The 22,100-nt window shown below is 43.0% G+C and overlaps 1 protein-coding gene across 2 annotated transcripts in view; it reads right to left on the bottom strand.

Moving 5' to 3' along the window:
* The window catches only part of LOC311232748 (tripartite motif-containing protein 3-like), a 54,704-nt gene that overhangs the window by 31,393 nt on the left and 1,211 nt on the right, over positions 1-22,100 (bottom strand). The window contains exon 1 of one of the 2 annotated variants that reach the window (XM_084319573.1): positions 5,508-5,693. The exons of the other annotated variant lie outside the window; for it this stretch is intronic. The gene's annotated coding sequence lies outside the window, so the exon portion shown is untranslated. Of the gene's footprint in view, positions 1-5,507; positions 5,694-22,100 lie in introns of those variants that run through there. 2 annotated transcript variants of the gene reach the window in all.

Raw genomic sequence — 22,100 nt, 5'->3', positions numbered from 1 at the left:
GGAATCGTTCAAATCCAAACGATGCCCAACCCTAATCTCTACAGCAGACATCTCTACAGCAGACATCTCTACAGCAGACATCTCTACAGCGGACATCTCTACAGCGGACATCTCTACAGCGGACATCTCTACAGCAGACATCTCTACAGCAGACATCTCTACAGCAGACATCTCTACAGCAGACATCTCTACAGCGGCAATCTCTACAGCAGACATCTCTACAGCAGACATCGCTACAGCAGACATCTCTACAGCGGACATCTCTACAGCAGACATCTCTACAGCAGATATATCTACAGCAGACATCTCTACAGCAGACATCTCTACAGCAGACATCTGTACAGCAGGTATCTCTACAGCAGACATCTCTACAGCAGACATCGCTACAGCAGACATCTCTACAGCAGACATCGCTACAGCAGATATATCTACAGCAGATATCTCTACAGCAGACATCTGTACAGCAGACATATCTACAGCAGATATCTCTACAGCAGACATCGCTACAGCAGACATCTCTACAGCAGACATCTCTACAGCAGACATCTCTACAGCAGACATCTCTACAGCAGACATCTCTACAGCAGACATCTGTACAGCAGGTATCTCTACAGCAGACATCTATACAGCAGACATCTGTACAGCAGGTATCTCTACAGCAGACATCTCTACAGCAGACATATCTACAGCAGACATATCTACAGCAGATATCTCTACAGCAGACATCGCTACAGCAGACATCTCTACAGCAGACATCTCTACAGCAGACATCTGTACAGCAGGTATCTCTACAGCAGACATCTGTACAGCAGGTATCTCTACGGCAGATATAGCCAAGCAAATCACACAGAAAATCTGGATAGATAGCACTCCAGATACAGTAAGGAGAAATGTGTTTTTATTTTTATTTAGGGTGAACTGCCCCTTTAAACAAGTGATTTATGAGTCACTTTTATACAGGCCTACAATAGAATAATGACTGACCCAGATAACATTAAATCGTACATATATACACAACATACTGTATTGACACACTATTATGGTGACATATTTAATTGATAAGATAATTGTGCCCTAATGATAAGGATAAGCGCTCAATGAAGAAACCCAGTCCCATTGCCAAAAGAAAGTCTAACATGCTTGTAAATACTTACCAATATGGAACTAGACACTTTGAATGTATTACGTGGCCCATAACGGCCCCCAAACAGCATTGCAAACTTCAACAGACCCGTGCCCCTTTGACTTGAGCTCCAGGTATTGACCATGCTGATGCTACGTACATACCCTACCACATGGCCCCTAATGGCCACCACAACCCAACATGTAGTATAGATGGTGATATTATTATCACCAGGGTTATCAAGTGGGCACCTCCCTTTACTAGTGTTTTGTTAAGTTAGGGCTGCGACAACTTGGGAAGGCTCAACAGCTAGCTGCGTCTCTACATTTCGTAGCTCCATTTCTGCAGACCCCTCTCTGATTGGCCACTGTTGCCCAATCGCGTGACGAGCTGTGTCTTTGCCCATTTCCGCGTTGAACAGCCTGCAAACTACCTGCCGTTCTATCGCCATGCTCTAAGACAAACTCTAACCTTAACCAACTTCGAAAGAGTGCCTAAGCTTAACCGTCGAAAGAACTTGCCGTCACGCTCTAAGACAAACTCTAACCGTAACCAACTTCGAAAGAGTGCCTAAGCTTAACCAGTGTAGAAACAGGCGTGGGCCAATCAGAGAGGGGTCTGCAGAAATGGAGCTACGAAATGTAGAGACGCCAGCTAGCTCTGGTGTGCCAGAACCACCCCCCTCCATCCATACTAGCGCTCACTGCCCAATGGGTGGCAGTGCCCTTGTATTTCCCACACGCAGAACCTCCTTGTGTTATCCTATCCTTATGTTGAAAACACAACTATACCTGATAACAATATCACAGGAAATAGAAACTAAAGAAAGGGAATAGGCAGGCTACTCCTACCCTTTGTTTACTTTGATCCCTAGCTGACATTATTTCTCCTCTTGCCAAATCCACTGACTTCCTTCCTTTCAATACCTCTTCCTACATCTCCTTTAGTTACAGACTGTCACAAACTCTGCGCATGAATCCCCAGCTCTCCCAATAGTGATTACATTAGTGATCGGGCGATTAATCTAGCCAATATTTCACATTTTGAGATAATCAGCTTCGGACAAATCCTGAGCTCACAAGGCCGATATAAACAAAAGATGTCTGCAGACACATCTATCTTGCACTTGTTTGCTAGCTTTTCTCTCTCCCTCTGTATGTATGTGTGTGTGTGTGTGTGTGTGTGTGTGTGTGTGTGTGTGTGTGTGTTGCCCATCAGTCTAGCTGAGTGGTGTGTGTCCCTAATAGTCAAACATCTATAGTGTGTAGTGAACAGAAGGCCACGCCCTCCTCAACATTGAGAGTAGGCTGTACTCAGAGAGGGGGTGCACTAACCCCCCCCCCTCTACGACGAGCTAGTCAAGATGAGAAGCACGTTCAGTCACAGACTCATACCCCACCCGACACTCAACTAACCGCCTCGGCCAGTCCTTCATACCAGCGGCCATCAGGCTCCACAACAGTGGGCAGGGACTGCTGCCAGACATCCAACTACAACTACTAGGAACCTAAAAAGGACAATAATACTACCTGCTCTAATGAATACTGTATATTTCAGTTAGTTAGTTAGTTAATTATATTGATTTGTTATATTGTTTACACTGCTTGTTTGTACTACCCCGCCGTATGTATATTTCTCTCCCACCCACCCACCCCCTCCTAATGTACAGTCCCCTCCCCATCATATGTATATACTCTGTCAGGATCTAGGGGTAACAGTACTGTATATTTGAATACCGTTTATGTCACAAATGTATCAGTACTAAATACCTATATGTCCCTATGCCATAAATGTCATGTATGTTGTGTATGTCATAAATGTCTATATGAATTGAAAATGGGGGACCCTGATGGAAACAAGACAAACGTCTTTCTCAGGTCTGCATCCCCTTAACAATTGTATGTATTGAGCCGTACTGTATTGTACCCATTCTGCAATCTGTTAAATAAAGTTCTCATTCATTCATTCATTCATTAATTAATTAATTAATTCATTCATTCATTCATTCATTCATTCATTCATTCATTCATTCATACCTGTACCTCCCCTCCCCCATGCTGCTATGATGCCTGCATTTTGCCAAGGGGATCAATAAAGGAATATCTTATCTTATAACGAAACAAATGATACTGCTGAAGCTGAAAAGATGACACTCCTAACATGAACATTCAGCAATAAGCTTTTTTCTGACTGAATTTAAACATCACTGTACTGGATCATTAAAATGAACATACCAACATTAAGGGGAAATGTGTTACCGTCTTCCCCAGAGTCAGACAAGAAGATGAAGATGGATACCAATTTCCTCTCTGCACACATACAGTTAGAAGGCTATCCTGCTGCAAGCTAGCCTAGCTTAACACAAATGAATAGAAGCGGATACGAACCAGCTAGCCTAGCTGCCAAAAACACCACTCCCGGAGTGAATGCACGGAGGAAATTGGTATCCATCTTCTTGTCTGACTCTGGAGAAGACGGTAAGCCCATTTCCCATAATGTTGGTGTGTTCATTTAAGTTCAGCTCAGTTAATTTTGTGTCTCATTTGTTATTATTATTAAATTGTTGAATTTGATCAAACATATCTGCATTATATATACCGTCCATCCTGCTCTCTAAATATCAGCCATTGAAAAACCCATATCGGTCGACCACTAATACCTATAGTGATATAGTTGGTTGTGCCATCAGCCCCTCTTATCCCGCTTCCACTGGACAAATCCTACCTCTCCATCCTCGCTGTTCAGTTTCTGCTGCCAAATCTGCATACAGTACGCCTTTTCCTTTCATAAGCCTCCTCCTCTTTTCCCAAGGCACTGTCAATTCTACAAAATAAACGATCTGCCAACTAGCAGACCATAACACTAGGTCTGGCCTCAAGTTAGTGCCAACTATCTCTCATGGAACAACAGGTTTTCCTCCCAAATCTACTCCCGTCTTCCAATCAAGTCAAGTCAAGCCAAGAGTTTTATTTGTCACGGCATACAGGTATACAGTGAAATTTCCTGTTAAAATACTCATACCAGCTTCAACAGCCATAGTTCTTGATGGTAAAGCTGTGTTCCAAAGTCCTATATGGGGCCAGTATTCATATTCTGTAACCAGGGTTGTCATTTAGTGAAAACATTTATTTGTTGCTTTTTTGTAGTTTTCAAAGCAAAATAAGTGCATTAAGCACAGTTTCAGCTGCAACACCTTAAAATGGCCTTTTTGGCAGAAATTCTAGTCAGCCTTGGGCCCAAAACTACTGCCATGGTTCACTACTGGCAAGTATTTCATACAAACGAATGTCCAAAAATAGGAACTATCCCTTTAACTAGGCTTGCCTAGTCTTATTCGTTTTGGGTATTCTTTAAAAAAAAATTAATTGTATGGCGATTCATTGCATCCCAATTTCAGATCAGTAGGCCATTTCCTATTGCATGGCTGTGTTGTTACTGTATAATGTGGGCATGGTTCCTTTAATGACATGATGCTCAGTTCAGTTCATATGATCAAGGACCAAGGAAGAGTGTGTTGTCGGAGAGTGGTTTATACATAATGTGACTCAACTCCAAGCAAACTGATATTATTTTATACAAATCACATCATATTCCTGGTTTAACACGTTGATTCAAACGCCTCATCTGGGAACTCCCAGTGTGTCATTGATGTTATTGCCTGAAAGAAACCAGGAAGATATTAGATACTGCTCAGCTCACACTGATAGTTAATGGCTTTTAGATAGACAAGGAGGTCAACAGGATACTAAATACACTGAATGCGAATGAGCAGTGGAAAATGATGTGATGATAGAATTGATTGAATTATATATTTAAATGCTCCAGTATGTATATTCCTCTGCATAGAGCAACAGTCTGGGTGGGTCTGAAATACAAACTCAACAATGCCAGTATTTTACTTGAAACAATCATGTAGCCTCAAGTGTAAACCCAGATACTGGCTGTACATCTGTGTGAATTAGGATGTAATCTTAGTGTGAACCCAGAGACTGGCTATACACCTGTGTGAATCAGGATTTAGTCTTAGTGTGTACCCATAGACTGGCTGTGAATCTGTGTGAATTAGGATGCAATCTTAGTCTAAACCCAGAGACTGGCTGTGAATCTGTGTGAATTAGGATTTAGTCTAAACTGACAGTAAATCTGTGTGAATCAGGATTTAGACTTAGTGTAAACCCAGAGACTGGCTGTCAATCTGTGTTAATCAGGATTCAGGCAGAAGGACCATGTGCACCTTGTGAAAACAGATTGGCTAAATGGAAGACGCATCAATCTTCCATACGTCACTCTAACCACAAACATCCCACTCTGGAGTAAGTAACGTGATGCATAAAAAAAAACACAACAGTAATTGGTGACGTCACACTGGGGGACTGCGACTCACCCATCATTTCACTACCGGTCATACAGCCCACATAACCGCTCCTCAGACCTGCCTTATCGGTCATCCATGGCTCCAGAGCCGAGGGGTTTGCGATCTCTCTCCTTTCGAGGCCGTTTCTACATAAGTGATCTCTCAATCTGTCCTTTGATGGGCTGTAGCCTCTATACCGCCAGGCCATAAAGCTTTCATACACACACCAAGTAGCACCAGGCCCGACTGAGATTTACCGCTGGGTTTTACAGCTCGCCTCTATAGTTGCTGCCTGCCGCATAAACCTTTGTACGGTACACCGTCTGAACGGTATCTTGACAAGGCCAGTGTGTGGATGTGGATACGCTCCTCTTCCCTCCACCACAGCGCTAAGAGGAAGAGGAGGGAGAAAAAAAACAAGAGGAAGCCACTCCCCAAAATTCTTGCTAGCTCTGTGTTCCTAGATTCCCGGGCTGATTCTGGGCACCACCTGTCGGTCTGTGGGGAGATGTGGGTAAAATACACAGTGAGCAGGAAGCTAGCTCGCCCCTCTCTCTCTCTCTCTCTCAGAGGCAGCTGTCTGTCTCTCCTGCAAACCAGAGCGTTGCTGCTAGAGCTCCAACAATGGCATTCCTTCTGCTTTCAGCCACAGAACACAACTCCCCACTCTCTCTACAATCTCCTCTCCTCCCTCCCTTCCTCTCGCACTCTCTTTCACCTTGTTCTCTCCCTCTCTCTCTCAAACACACTCATGCTCGCACACAGCATCAGCAGCAACCCTCCCTGGTTTCAGTGAGAAAAGAGTTACAGTTGGTTTTCTTTCCTCAGGCACGCAGGCCCCCATTGTTGTTTCCTGCCCCGGTGATTCTAAGGCCCAGCGAGGCCCGGGGAGCAGTGCGGATCCCTTTCACTGTCCACACCCCTGTCTGACTGTTTCAGCCCCCCCCCCCCCCCACTCTCTGCTTCCCTCCCCTCTGTACAGCCCCCCCCCCACTCTCTGCTTCCCTCCCCTCTGTACAGCGGCCCCCTCCCTCCCTCAGCCTCCTTCCCTTCACACGGGCTCTGAATGACAGCAGCTGAACGGTGACATCAGGAGGCAGCAGCAGGCGCAGCCAAAGCCCTCAGGCTCCTCCTCCTCCTCCTCCTCAACAGTCTCCCCTTCCTTCCCTTCCTTTCCTCCATGAATCCCCCCCCCACCCGCCCACCCCCTCGCTCACAGTTCCTCCCACTCGCCTCACCACAGAAAGAGGATCTTTCTTAAAAACACAGTCTCAGCCCAGGGGCGAGTCGCCTCGAGGAGCAAAATGCCTGCTGGAAAAACCCCTTGGAGAAAAGGGAGGATGGCATTAGGAGAGAGATGACGAAGGTTTACATCATCTCATGGGGAAATAACACTCTTTCAGAAATGCCAGAGAGAGGTTTACTAAAACAGCCATAGAATCAGAATCACAACGAACCATAGAATTGTTGTATCAGAGAGCACGATGTAGGACTCGTTCAGAGAAGGACTGCAGACAGATAGATTTAGCTACACAAGAGAGGATAGCCTGAGGCCAGTCCCTGGGTCGATCAGACTAAACTACAAGTCAATAAAAGCAAAGGGGGTGGCTGGGGGGGGGGGGGGGGTTGGGCCTTCTACAGGCACGGTGTCTCTGAGGGCGCAGAGCCGAGTATCATCCCCAAGGCTCCTGCGAGGGGAAACGCACACTCAGCACTCCATACAGATGACGTTCATTATCACATTCGACACGCAGCAGTATTTCCTCTCCGTTTATTACCCCCCCCCCCCCCATTTTCAAACCGGAACACATGATGGCGGCATGAACATCTGCGGAATGAGAAAGTGGGTTGTAAATCCAGATCTATAGGTGTAGCATCTCTCTCTCTAAATGTAACTAAGTGGCTTTAATGGCCTCCCGCAAGGTGGGTCTCTTGTCTACCGTCTGGATTACCGTGTCTGCCGGACTATAATGACACCAGGCATTAACATGCCCCCGCCACCTCAAATCTGAGTTACAAACGCATACAGTACCTCACTGGCGTTACTTGTCATATGAGCAGTATTAGCACCCAGGGGTAATGAAAGTAACTGTTCGTATAACAAATTATTTAAACAAGTGTTTTGATTAACAACTGTAGACGAAAAAAATTATTAAAATGCCAATTCCCTTCCTGGTCGTGGTGCTACCCTACTGTCGGGCCTGGGGAGGGTGTGTAGACACGCCCAGAGGTTCCCGCTAGGGCTGGGCGATATAACGATAATTATCGCGATATATTTTAATAATCGATATCGAATCGATATATATATATATATATTTTCTTTTTTTTACCTGCAACAGGGCAGTTTTAAAACCAGAGACAGTGGACAGACTTGTCTTTCTTGCCTGCAACTTAAAGTAATGGCTTTGCTTGTCCAAATGACAATACTGACCAAATTGAGATTTATTTTTCTCTTGTCCATTTATTTTGTTTGCTTTCTAATTTAAAATACAGTTTGAAACCGTCTGTACACAGTACTGCTAGCAGAGCTAGTCTACAGTCATGAGTCACGGTGCACATGTGCGGTGGTTTGTCCACCAAAAAAGCGCCAAAAGATAGAAAAGAAACTAGCAGAGCCAGAACTGTTCAACTCCCCTGGAGCCACAGCCAGCAGAGAAGCCGGTTTACTTTCACTTTCAAACCAGCTGCAGCCTGAGAACTGGAGTGTGAGGGGATGTAACACTAAAGATGGCGGCAACGACAAAGAATTGCTGCAAAATAAACATACATCTGTTGTTTAATAATAAAAAAATAATACGATTTTTTTTTTTTAATCAAGTGATATGATATTGTTATCGATATCGTTATCGCGATATCACGGAAATTGAAACCGGGTCTCTGTGTTGGTAAAGGCTAGTGCATTTACCTCTACGCTACCCAGCTGCCTATTGAGAGGAGTAGTTTGCGGATTATTCCCAATTTCTATGGAGGCCACTCTTTGTGAGGACACGACAGTGTAACAGAGACAGGCTTAATCCTGTCTCAAAAGCGTGGGATTACATTCAGAGAAAATGTTCACAATCAGTTTAATCTGCTTGGATTGACTCTGTGGGATGAGGGTGTGGTGGTGCTATGCCTCATCCCTCACCTAACTGTACCCTTAAATACAAAAGCACCCTTAAATTAAAAGAAATAAGTGCTTTTGAGTTTTGGCTTTGTTGCCTCTAGGGCAGGCTATATGGATTGTGCTGTATTCTGTGTAATTACTGTGTAATTCTACAACATGTGTATTCAGTTTCTCTCCATCCTCCATGTAAGAAAACATCTAGAAAATGTGCTGACTCACTCCTTGACGAGTGTCTGATTCTGCTTTTAGATAATGTAATGGACGACTGAAAGACACTTCCCCGCCTCAAATGGATGATGATGATGATGAGTGATGTCATCGGTTTTAGATGAGGACATGCTCCATTAGAGTCACAAGTGTTGAGAGACTGAATGACGAGAGCTCCTCTCACCCACATAAACCCTCAAATCGATTCTATACTTTGAAAGGAAGCACTGTGCGCGCTTCTGCTGCCAGTGGTAAATGTAGCCTGCAATTTATTCCAATTTACACACTACCCTGTTAAACCATGATGTTATGCAGGTGTAGTAATACACGCTAAACTCTACAGGAAGGTAAACGATACCTTCATGAAATGACCACCCAAGTCATTAGACATGGAAACAATCACCAAGAAGAGACAATTCTTTAAGATGCGTCCACCACACGCTGAGTCCGTGCGAGGCTAAGTGCAGCCTAATGTGCCCTGGCTGGCGCTGGAGATAGCTGGAGGATATCCAGGTGAAATGAACAATAATGACCCACCACCACATACTGGGCTGAGATGCCGACTGCTATATTTCATAACCACAACAAGTAGCCTACAACTACAAAAGCGAATGACCCCTTTCTGAAATGGACCTGTATTGTTCGGTGGTTCCTGTGTAGCTAAATGGGTGTTTGGCAGTCTTTGTGTATGGCTCTACCACCCACTGCCAGGGTTAGGGGTTCAATTCCCATTGGGGTTACCCATACTGGGAAACATTTTATGAATGCAGTCATTCCATGTAGCTATTTAGCGCTTTGTGTCCTAGTACTGGAAAAGTGATATGGAAATGTAGTCATACATTCAGTCCTTAAAGATGTTTTTGAGAGTATTTTGCCAGTATTTTCATTGTATTATCTGCCAGTGCCTCTGTCACTGATCACTGTGACATTTTTCAGTAGCTGGGTGGTAGCGTAACTATGTACAAATCTCAGTAGCTTTTTCCAGTAAAGGGTCATGTAGTTGAGGTAGTTAAATTACAAACTACATTTGATTTTACACTACATTTTTTGTTCCACCTCAACAGCTGCTCGCTGCCCCCTCCTTAAAGCACATCCCTCTGGCAGGTAAAGAGAGGTGTTGCCTGCCCCTCAATCAAACACACCACACCAGACACTATACTCAGTTTAATTGTTGTTCCATGTCTATGTGATTCCAGACTTATTATGATTATGATCATTTTCTGCAGTGTAGATTCAGTGGATGTAGTTGAGCTACTTTTTCAAAGTAGTTTCAGTTTGACAAACTACAAAGATTTAGTTGAGCTACTTTGTGTGTGTAGCTAGTAGGTTGGTAAACTACGGTTTTAGAGTGGTTTCCCAAACATTGGTGACAAGCCATTTTTGTCTGAAACGTTGAGGGTTTTCACAGAAATGCATCAGTCGTGTTGACCATCTTCACACGGCGGCCATTTTGCAAAAATGGACACCGTGAGAATATGGTCAATACTCTCTGCTTCTCAAAACAGAAGAAAAGGCTGTTTTAAACCTCATAAACAAAAAGGTCCGGCTCACAACTACCCATGATGCCGCAGTATTTTCCCTTGTTGATGACGCAAAGCCTTTGTTTGTCTGAAGAGCAGACAACCACAGAAGACGACATAATCTCTAACTTGGCAGACTCAAACAAGGCAAGCATAAACAAAGGAAGGCGCTGTGCTGGGATTTCGTAATAAATAAATTAATGAATGAATTAATGCAAGGAGAGGCAGTGGGCTACGTACATCACTACATCAGGTGAGTAAGTTCATCTACATGTCTGAGTCCTTGTCTGCATCCTACCTGGCTGCTACATCAAAGTGCATCTATCGCTGGGGGCGAGTGACACATCCTAATTCTGTGTTCACGTGGATTCAGGCGGTAGACGGAAAACCGGATATGATTTAGTGGAAGAGAGCAGGACGGTACAATCGGGTGAGGCGGGCAGAGAATACCTGTAACGGTAGTGTTAGAGAGGCGTTGCAGACAAAAGTTTAAATGTTTTGGCGTCCTCCGTGACGGAATCATCCAAAATGATGACCACAGTATTCAAAGTGTTCTCATGGCATGTCTTCCTTGTCATCCAAAATGGCGCAAAGCCGCAGCTCACTCGCCACGGTTATAATTTTTAGGCTAATAATAATAATCATCTGCTGGCTGAGTAGGTACAATGACCAAGATGTCAGCAATGGAATACTATGAACGAGGACAATTAACAAAAAAGATTAAAAAAGAAAACCAATTTGCAATTTGTCTCTTGTTCTTCAAGGTACTTGCCAGGCTCTCTTGAAATGTAGGTAACCAATTAGTTCAAGCTAACAATTATGTCAACATTATGTCAGCTTATTCAAAGTGTACATCGATTTGCCTTTATGGAAATTATTCAATAAATGTTGGGAGTGCTTAGTAAGCATTTATAAATCATGTATTTTATGTAAAATCGACAATATAAGCTGCAAAAATCAGTTTTCACAGAACCGACATAAATTGTGTACATCTAGTTAAACTACATTCATTATTAAACAGTCAATAGTTTTCACAAAATGTCTCATTAATTCTGTAAGACTCATCTACGGTTTGAGTGCTTTTTCAGCCACCCTCTCCTTGGCATCTACCCAGAGTGTGTTTGGGTACTCAGCTGTTCCGACAGTGACCTGATGTAGGAGGTGTTAGCTCTATGATGTACTGTACTCTCAGGGCTGGCTCTTAAATATACACCCTCCTTGATTTCTAGACGCATCTGTTGCTCCGCCTGCAGGGATATCATCACGCAATTATTATTCTACCGTACAATGAGGGTGCTGGGAGGAATTAGTCAGGGTCTCATTTTGAATAGACTTGATTAAAAAAGAAAAATCAGCACTAAACTACAGACATGTCTTGATGGATGTCGTTCAATTATCTGAGATAGATGAGATTGTGTGTGTGTGTGTGTGTGTGTGTGTGTGTGTGTGTGTGTGTGTGTGTGTGTGTGTGTGTGTGTGTGTGTGTGTGTGTGTGTGTGTGTGTGTGTGTGTGTGTGTGTGTGTGTGTGAGAGAGAGTAGGTAAGAGAGAGAGAGAATGAGAGAGAGTAGGTAAGAAAGAGAGAGTAGGTAAGAAAGAGAGAAGAGAGAGAGAGAGAGAGAGAGAGAGAGAGAGAGAGAGAGAGAGAGAGGAGAGAGAGAGAGAGAGAGAGAGAGAGAGAGAGAGATAATTATATTGAATTATGTCTGCATCTGGGTCATGTACAATTTCAAATATGTATTAGCCAATACTGACAACGTTATAAAAAGGAGTCCATTGACTCCCCACATAGACACAAACTCTAGAGAGCATGCGTGTGTGTGTGGGAGAGAGAGAGAGAGAGTAGGTAAGAAAGAGAGAGAGAGAGAGAGTAGGTAAGAAAGAGAGAGAGAGAGATAGAGATAGAGAGAGAAGGACATAGAGAGAGGGGAAGAGAGAAAGAGAGATACTTGACTTTTGTAGATATTAACCGAGGCGTTCCACAAAGAACCTCACTACAAAGAAACATTCAATTATATAGCAAAATGGTCCGAAAACGATCATATGCATCCACGTCGGTTTCTACAGGCATATCTGGGCTAAAGACTTACAACCAACACACAACTCTAAGCTACTCTAAATATTTGACATTAATACTCAAGTCTATGAAGTAAATTTGGGGAAATATATGAAGTAGTATAACATGGACATGGGCCGTGTATGACTGCTCAGGGATTCATGTATATTTTACTTCATTGCATTATTAAAATGGGCCCATCTGCACCACAGTCAGAAGTTTGAAGGGCCCCGTTAGTCGATCCAGTGTGTGCGTGTGTGCGTGTGTCTGTCTGTGTCCGCAAATCTCGCAAACTACGAGGCCGATTTGGATGACACATCGCACATAGGCTGACAGCAGACCAAGGACCCAAATTCTCGAATATTTTTCAAATCAATCAACAAGTATTTTATTTTTATTAATTTCCATCATTGTCCATTGAAATAGATATTCAGTATGAAGTTACACCTTTTGGATGTACACCTTTTGTGATACTACACAGGTCCGCTGCTCAAAGCCATCTGGTCTCTGTTTACAACATGGACATGCCATAGTGAAGCTATTGTCGTTGATATCTATGCATTGAAAACATTTATGAATTAATTTCAATCATTGTCCATTGAAATAAGCCACGCCTCTTTTAATATCTCATGAACCGTTTGCCGTAGAGACCCCAAAACGTTGAAAACGGTGCATGGAGGGTTGAAGAAAATACTTCTTCACTACATATTGGAGGAGCTTCCTTGCTACACAAAAAACTCTTGCTGCAGGTATTGCGTTTAGCTGTATATTCCATCTTTTTTGTGAAGCTCAACCAAACGTTAGCCGTGTTCCAGAAAAAGAGTCAACGAGTCAGCTGACGCAACCATGTTCATCACAAATGCGAGTGAAACCCTGAGTCGAGCCCTGCATCATATGACGACCACTGAATGAATTAATTCTACCTTTCTTCTCAACGGCTAAGGCTGCCTTTCTGTCATCTTCTAGAAGTTACAAGTCATCTCACAATAACTGGAGAAACATGCTGTGGCTCCCTCCTCCCTCTCAACACGAGCTGAAACTACTGTTTGGGCTGGAGAGGGGGGGGGGGGGGGGGTGGAGCGCACAGCTGTGAAGGGAGGGTGTGCTCTGTAATCAAAATTAGTACAGACTACAGTACTACATTCATTGGTCTAGGACTCTAGGTTAACGATGCCCCCCTTGTGTACATGCTTAAGTGTGTAATAGTGTGATACTGTAATAGTGTAATAGTGTGTAATAGTTTGTAATAGTGTGCAATAGTGTGCTAGTGTGCAAGTGTAATAGTATGATAGTGTAAGAGCAGATGGTAGTATTTTGTAATAGTAGTGTAATAGAAATAGTGTTTGCCCCCGCCCCCTACACAGTTAAGCCCCACCTAACGTGTATAGGCTACTGTCTGTCAGTTGTCAATGGATGATCTCTGTGTACAGTGTAAGTTGAGCGAGTGTGTTTGGATACCAGTCATTATAATTAATGGTAATAGATGGTCTCTCGTTTGTTAAATATTGTAGGTGTGTTTCTTTGTTTGCTCTGTGAGAGAGAGAGAGAAGAAATGTGTGGCTGCCGCCTGAGAGCACCTCTCTAGTTAATACGGTCTTTGTCTTAGAGACAGTCTTAAGGGTTCTCCTGGTGAGGCCAAAAGAAAGAAAAGAGGCCTTGGCTCTAAGAAGATCACATCAATCATTACCCATACGACGACATCCCAGCACTGTCTGCAATACCTTCCAGTCCACTGCACTCCATGCAGACGTCTGTCGCCCTGCGTTAGCCTCGGTCAGACGGCCATGGCACGAGACACTGGGCTGCTCATGGGGAAGAGGAATAATATTCTCTTGACATCTAGACCGACTCCGTGTCAGAGCACAATGGTCTCAGTACGAGACCTTTACTTCTTGAACCACTGCTATTCGTTACTTTTGGTATGAACTGCAACTGAGCCGGATATTGATCTGAATGTTTACCATAGAGGAATCATGCTCACAAATGATGCATTTAAATGTGGTATGTTCTATGCCCTGTGATTCCAACAACTAGGCTAACTTAAGTAAATGTTATGCATATACATGACCACAATGCAGAGCATTTAGAGGTATTGGAAATATATTCAAAGAAATATATTTCTTTCTATGAAAATAAATAAAAATATGATTTTCTATGCTTCACCAGACAGAAAAGTAGAGAATAACAGGAGACGTGCAGGAAGAGAGAAGGGACGACCCGAACCCAAGACGATGCATTTAGATGCTACTTCAATTTGCAGAGCCGCCAGGATGCCCTCAAATAGATGCTTCTAATTAAAAACCCAGGTGGCGAAATCCGCTTGAATTTCAGCACCGTGGAGGTGAAAGATGAAGTAGATAGATACTATGACCGCTGTAGAGTGCCCGGTGCATGATGTCATCGGACTACAGCTATCGCACGCACACACACCACACACACACACACGCACACGCACACGCACACACACACACACACACACACACACACACACACACACACACACACACACACACACACACACACACACACACACACACACACACACACACACACACACACACACACACACACACACACACACACACACACACACACACACACACACACACACACACACACATTTCATCCCAGGACATTCTGGGGAAGGCAATACAACATTATACAACACTTCTTCAACAGTCTCGTCGATAAGTAAGGACAATTTGGACGTCTAGATGGTGTGCTGCTTGAAAACAGCTCAAACTGGAGCAGCTTCTAAAAACCCCGGCCTTCTTTTCTCTTTCATCTTCCCTCTGTGTGGGTTAGGTTGAATAATACCCGGTGACTCGCGGCAGGGAAAGAAAAGATGACCCCGATGTCACGCCACAGTAGCAGTAAGTACAGTAGCCAACAGCAGCGTTCTTAATCAACACTGGCACACAAACACACAAAAAGGAAGTCAGGGGTCATCTGTGTCTCTCATGGAGATCCGACAATCACACAGGCTGACGGAATAGAGTGCGTCATGTCAGTAGAGAGGCCTCCCGCCAGCAGACACACACCACCAGGCGCTGCAGATTTCTTAAAGGTCGATCAGCGCACAGTAGGGCTGCAACGATTAGTCGCCATAATCGACATCGTCGATTATGAAAAATCATCGACGAGATATTGTTGCGTCGATTAGTCAAAAAAATATATATATATTATAATTTTTTTTTTTTTTTGCACTACCTATCTTTGTGAAAGTGGCTTCTCAGCTCTGGTCCAGCCAGCTGAAGACTTCTTAGCTTAACATAACAGACCGACAGTAAGTTTGGGGGAACTAATGGGATAACTGGGGATGTTGTTTGGTCCTGGCAAGAGTCTCAAAGCAACTCTGAGGTCATGCTCAATGTCCAATCTGTTCCTCTGCTCCGTCTTCAGCTGGACCAGAGCTGAGAAGCCACTTTCACAAAGATAGGTAGTGAAGAAAAATATATATATACGGTATATATATATTTTTTTTAAATATAATTGTTTTTCGATTAGTCGACTAATCGAAAAAATAAGACAGATTTTAGTCGACTACCAAAATAGTCATTAGTTGCAGCCCTAGCGCACAGGAACATGGGCCACCGCTCAGACCCTGCTCCCCCCTCGGGGCTGCTCAGTCACTCCGCTGTCACTCACACATTCATGGCACATGTGGTCCTTTTGTAGCTCAATTGTCAGCGCATGACAATAACAGGTTGCACGCTTAATTTCCCATATTGCGGTTCCCTTATTGATTCACCAAGCCACAGCTTCAACAAACAAGTGGAGGTTGCCCTCTAAAGCGTGTGTGTAGCGCTTGGCTCGAAGCGTGCCATGACGAGGCATCACAAGATCATTAGATGCACATTAGAAGTGCACTCTAATCACATCAAAAAACAGCATGACGATATCACATACCATGTTACATTATGAATGTGGTATGACTGACTGTGTTATGAGACTAGTTATATATAATCTATGCAGATGATTCAGAAAGAAGGCAATAAAGCATCGATGTGCTGTTTTTTCAGAAATCTATGAAATCTACGTTTTTATTGGAACTGTGGGGAAATGACTCGAATGTATGTGTATATTTTGAATGACAGGAGGATGTAATTAGATGGAATCCCCATCCCTTTGTTACAATAGAAATAAATCGTCAAAAATGTTAGTTAAAATCAAATGTTACTTGGACTTTAGGTTGTAATGATTATTGGATGATTACTATTAACTTTTAAAATGACTACAATTGTGTCTTTTCTGCAAAGAAAAGCTGATATAAGGTCCTTTCAATACATTTCAGAATACGTGAGCATGTGCTTACTGAAGATAATTATGGAAAGTATGAATTCAGTTAGAGGTTTCATAGAAAAACAATTATGTGAGAACGATGGAGGCGATCCACAGCCCAATTGTCCTTAAATCACCAACTATGTCAACTTAATGCAAAAGAAACACTTAACTTATAGGCTGAGCAATAGAGAAGTCGGCAGACTCAGCACAGCACCCCAGCAACAGCCACACTAACAGGGTTTGATTAAACGATTTCATCAATAAATTGCCAAGCAATAGAGAAGTCGACACTCCAACAAGAAGCGCACTTACATATTTTTTACGTATCAAGATGAATAGGTCTCCCCAACAGCAGGAACACTTACAAACCTGAAGACCAACACTTCAATAAAAATGCACTGGCCTTATCATGTATCACCGCGGCGCAAATGCAGGCTAAGACAAAATATACAATATAAACATCATCGTGGCAGGTGAAAAAATGGCCAAGCTTACAGAGAGTCAGGTTTCTCTCCGTTTATCTCCCAGTCACTCGCACACACACAGCAAGAGAAAACAGCAGGCTAACGTTACACCTCCTAACCAGCAAACAGGGATGAAGATCAATAGCATGCTTGCCCCTCAAAAACACACAACCTGAGTGAGTCCTATTACAGAGCTTACAAATTGGAAAAGATTGTTTGACTCACCCAGCAGATACATGGCCATGGGAAAATAATTATGTAGGTTTTGCAGAACCCATTAGCCATCAATTAGCATTTTGAAGGAGCACAGTCCACGTTAGCAGACTCAGAAGGTTCCAGAAACAGTGACATTCCGCCGCTTCCAGTCCAAGGCAACAAACACCAACCAAAAAAACACTAGTTTGAAGCTAGTTTCTTCGCTCCGGCCGCACCCGTACTGAGGGTTAATGTGCGTTTCAGGGATGGTAGCAAATGGACCAAACTAGAGATGTTCCGATACCATTTTTTCCTTCCCGATCCGATTCCGATACCTAAGCTTTGGGTATCGGCCGATACCGATACTGATCCGATACCAGTGCATACATTAAAAACAAACAAAAAATTATATTATATAAATATTATTATTATTATTTTTTTTTTACAGCTACAGATACTGTTTTATATATACTGTTTTTTAGTAATAACTAGAAAGTAATGGTATTTATTCAACAACATGTGATTGTATAGATTAGTATTAGTATCATTAATTGACAACTATGCTCAATGAGTTCACCCACGGAACGGTTGTTGGGACATTGGTTCCGCACGGACGTTATACGTTGTTGCACTTGCTATCCAGTCTGCTCCGGTTCAGTTAGCTAGTAGCAGAGGCTCTAGCTAGTAGTAACGTGTATGTTGTGATTTTTAATGCACAATAAATATTCAACATTCTCTTTTGAGACTCCGCCTCAGACTCTTATCCTTTGGCACTAAAAGCTAAACATTGTCACCGGTATGGCTGTCCGCAACATGTCATTAATTGCGTGCATGTGTGCGAGAGGTCGGTCAGTGACAACACTTAGGTTAGCCACGTTAACGTGAGCTAGATGGAAAGACAATGTAACGTAACGTTACTGGTGAAAAAGTGATTTACCTTGGAATATTCCTGTGCCAACTTGCTGTACTTTGCTTGCAGGTCTGCAGCCATTATTGCTGGATTATGAATAGCCCCAACTTTAGCCAAGGTAACGTTAAGCTAAAACTAGCTTTTCAGCTAGCTCTTCAGCTAATGCTAATAACACCAGCACGCAAACACATCAGAGCTCCCTGTCACACCGCTCTGTCGGGACGATGGCATTTAAGAAAGTATCTGCTGTTAAAATGACAAACAGCATTGACACTTTAATTCACGGTTGATTAAAAACACGTTTGTTTTATAATGCTCACTCTCAGCAGGAGGATACCGCACGTGTTGTAGGGCTGGGCGATATGACGATATTATATAAATATCGGGTACAGTTCATTAACGATACACTTTTTAAACGTATCGTGGATATCGTGATGTTTTGCCCAAGAGGCTTGTGTTGCGTCAATCTGGTCCACACGTTGACACTTTTGAACAGCGCCGCCCCACACACACACTACTGCATCAAAAGTTACTACTTATGATAACAAAGGCATTCGTTTTGTGGCATTGACGTTATATAGTTACACTTTCAATAACATCAGCGTATTTACATAGCAACGACCGAGGTCGACCTAGATATAGCAAGCATTAGCCGTTCATATCTCAGCCCGTGCTAACTCCGTTGTGCCCATTCTGCGGTCTGTTAATAACGTTTTCAATCAGACAGATGTATGGAAAGGCTTTTATTATAACATCCGTTGCAGTAAAATCATTATGCCTCCAGTCGTTTAGTCATTCTGCAGAGCTAAAAGCTAAACGTCGGCCGCGGCGAGCTACCGCTGCCATTGTTGTTTTCATTGAGCTCTCCAATGGCGGAAGTAAAAAATGAATACGCGCTTGCCGATTGGTGCTAAGAACAGCAGGGCGGGTGCAAGCGATGCGACGTAATTGGCAGACGCGACTGTCAATCAAAATGATTCTGTTTGCCGACTGAATGAATATAAACGTTATTAACAGATTGCAGCATAGGTACAATACAGTACAGCTCAATACAACAACAGTCAACAGTGGACTGGAGGATGCAGACCAGAGAAAGACTTTCGTCTTGTTTACATCAGGGTCCCCCATTTTCAATTCATCATATTTCATATCTAAATCATATAATATCTCATTGCTAAATATATGCAATATATAATCTAATAATCCAATAATCTAAATCTAATATATAATATAAAAATGATAAATGCATGGGTATTTTATTTTGTCTTTAATGTTAGCTTGAAAACTCAAATACTGTCTTGGTAAGCCTCATAATGAATTGTTTGGGGAAAAAAAGAAAAACAACGTGATGCGTATCGTGTATCGCCGAAAGGTCAGAAAATATCGTGATATCATATTTAGGCCATATCGCCCAGCCCTAACGTGTTGTTGATAAATTACGTCATATGGGATCGGAGCATAGAATTGAAGCATACTCGCCGATACTAGCATTTTAGGCTGTATCGGAGGCATTTCCGATACTGGTATCGGAACAACTCTAGACCAAACCACGAGGCAGGCATATGACGGGGGGAGGTGCAATCTTTCAAAACTTAAAAAAACGCATTGTTTCATGTCTATAATTAGCACCAGTGCTTTCAATGCATATTATTATAAATTATACTCATGTTTACAATGATCCCCATGCCTACCCCCTGTGATTCCCGCCCCTGCCTGGGGGACAGATCCAAAATGATAGCTAAAGGTATTTAATACAAATCTGTTTAGAAATGACTATGAATTACTTATTACATCTGAATGTGAACCTGCTGTTCATTCTCTCTCTCTCTCTCTCTCTCCCATAACCTCAGTGAGGGAGGTCAGGGCCACAGTCTGTAACACTGTTCAAAGAATGATGTAACCTGTAGATAAACCCAGAGATGAAGTCACTTATAAAAGACATTTGAATGCCCCCCCCCCCCTGCTTACTACTGCATCAAATCTAATGCTTACAAGTTCCTTGTGAATATATTTATATTATTTATACTGTAGTCTCTGTGAATTGGAATCAGCACTTGAACGGAAATACCACTCAATTTAAGAGTTAACGTGCTATCCTAATGCCATAAGACAGACCAGTCAATCAAACCAGAAAACTGAGGCTCCAACCTGTGATGTCATCAACACGGACACCCAGAGTGAGGTTTATGCTATAGCGGTGCTCCTTTGAGCAGTTCTAAATCAAAAACAAAACAATGGCTCTCACAGCCACTTGTTCCATCTCTGCAAATGTATCCTCGGTGGGGGCGATACATCGCTGTGACATCATCACATCAAACAGCGGGACAAGCTGTTCTCTACCGTTTCTGCCAATAACAGTAGAGAATGTTGTCACGTTATTCCTCATAGGGAAAACATTCATTATTCACCGGTAGAGGTAAGCTACCGTGACTACATTACATTAAAGGGGCATTTCACCCATTTGTAACCTGAATCCTATTGTGTTGTGAAGAGGACCTGTGAGAAGAATCGGACGGAAAGTGAGAAACCCCCAGTGGAGAGAGCAGACCTCTTGAACTGCAGACACGATTTCCTTATTTCTTCAGCTTTCCTCAGCTAAAATAATTATAAATAAAAAATAAAGATTTTACTTGCCAATGCACTGTCACCCACCCGCGACCCCAATTTGGGTCGCGACCCATAGTTTGAGAACCACTGCTCTACACAACAATAGAAAACTAACAACTACAACATTGCATTTAAAAGGTATTGATTAGGGCGCCCCAGTGGCGAACCACATGTTGCGAGTCGCGGCACGGCCGACCCGGGTTCGATTCCCGGACCCGTCGTTATTTGCCGAAAATGTCTTCCCCCCACTCTGTCTCCCGTTCCTCCTCCTCTCTCTCTCTCTACTGGACTGCCCAGTAGCAAAAAGCGATAAACGCTCAAAAATAAATCTTAAAAAAAAAGAAAAATGTATTGATTATTACGAAGTGTTATTGACCATATTTACGTATAATATATAACATATTAGAGCATACAGACCCTCATCTGCACCTTTGATTACACTGTCTACTTGCTCATATTATGCTTAAATATTCAGAGTTAATTATATTGTTTACACTGCTTGTATTACCTATATTTTACATGTCTACTACTATTACGATTCCCATACCTGTACTCTCCCCTCCCCCCATGCTGCTATGATGAGGCCTGAATTTTCCCAAGGGGAACAATAAAGGAATATCATATCTTATGTTATCTCATCTTAAAAAGACACCTACCTAAGCATGTCTAAACTGTCGTATGGGTCACTACTGTTGCCTGGTGCTGGTGTCTGGTATTGATACATTGGCCTACAGGCCAGATTCGTTACTTTCTTCTAACCATAATTTCTTTGCACGTTATTAGAATAAACGTATGGATAGACTTTGACAGGAAATCCCACTAACTGACCCAAAGCCACGCCAGCAGAAGGCGGCAGGGAGGGAGGACTCCGGCTACGTCTTCATTACTGCCACATGCCTTGACTTTGATCAAATTAGCATTCAGAGTTTGTTGTATCCAATAACCTCTGAGCTACGGTCTGTGCTCTCTGGCCTTGGCAGTCTGCTACTTGGTAGTTCATTAGTTCAAGATTCACAAGAAGAAGGGGAACGTCGTCACCTTGGCTGTGCCTTGCGTCGTCAACAAGCGAAGACAATCCAAGACCCGATCGCGGGCCACAATCCAACAAGGATTGCATTTCGGGGTGTATTGGAGCGAGTGGTGCAAAATGTTTTAGCACAGGGCTCATCGTCACATGCCGTTTCCCACAAAGCAGTGCCAAGGATGATGAAGGCCTTGTGTGTGTGTGTGTGTGTGTGTGTGTGTGTGTGTGTGTGTGTGTGTGTGTGTGTGTGC

This window comes from Notolepis coatsorum (assembly GCF_963971535.1).
Source record: "Notolepis coatsorum genome assembly, chromosome: 1".
Taxonomy (NCBI): Eukaryota; Metazoa; Chordata; class Actinopteri; order Aulopiformes; family Paralepididae; genus Notolepis; species Notolepis coatsorum.
The sequence above is the reverse complement of the archived record's forward strand: the minus strand, read 5'-3'. Positions and strand labels throughout refer to the sequence as shown.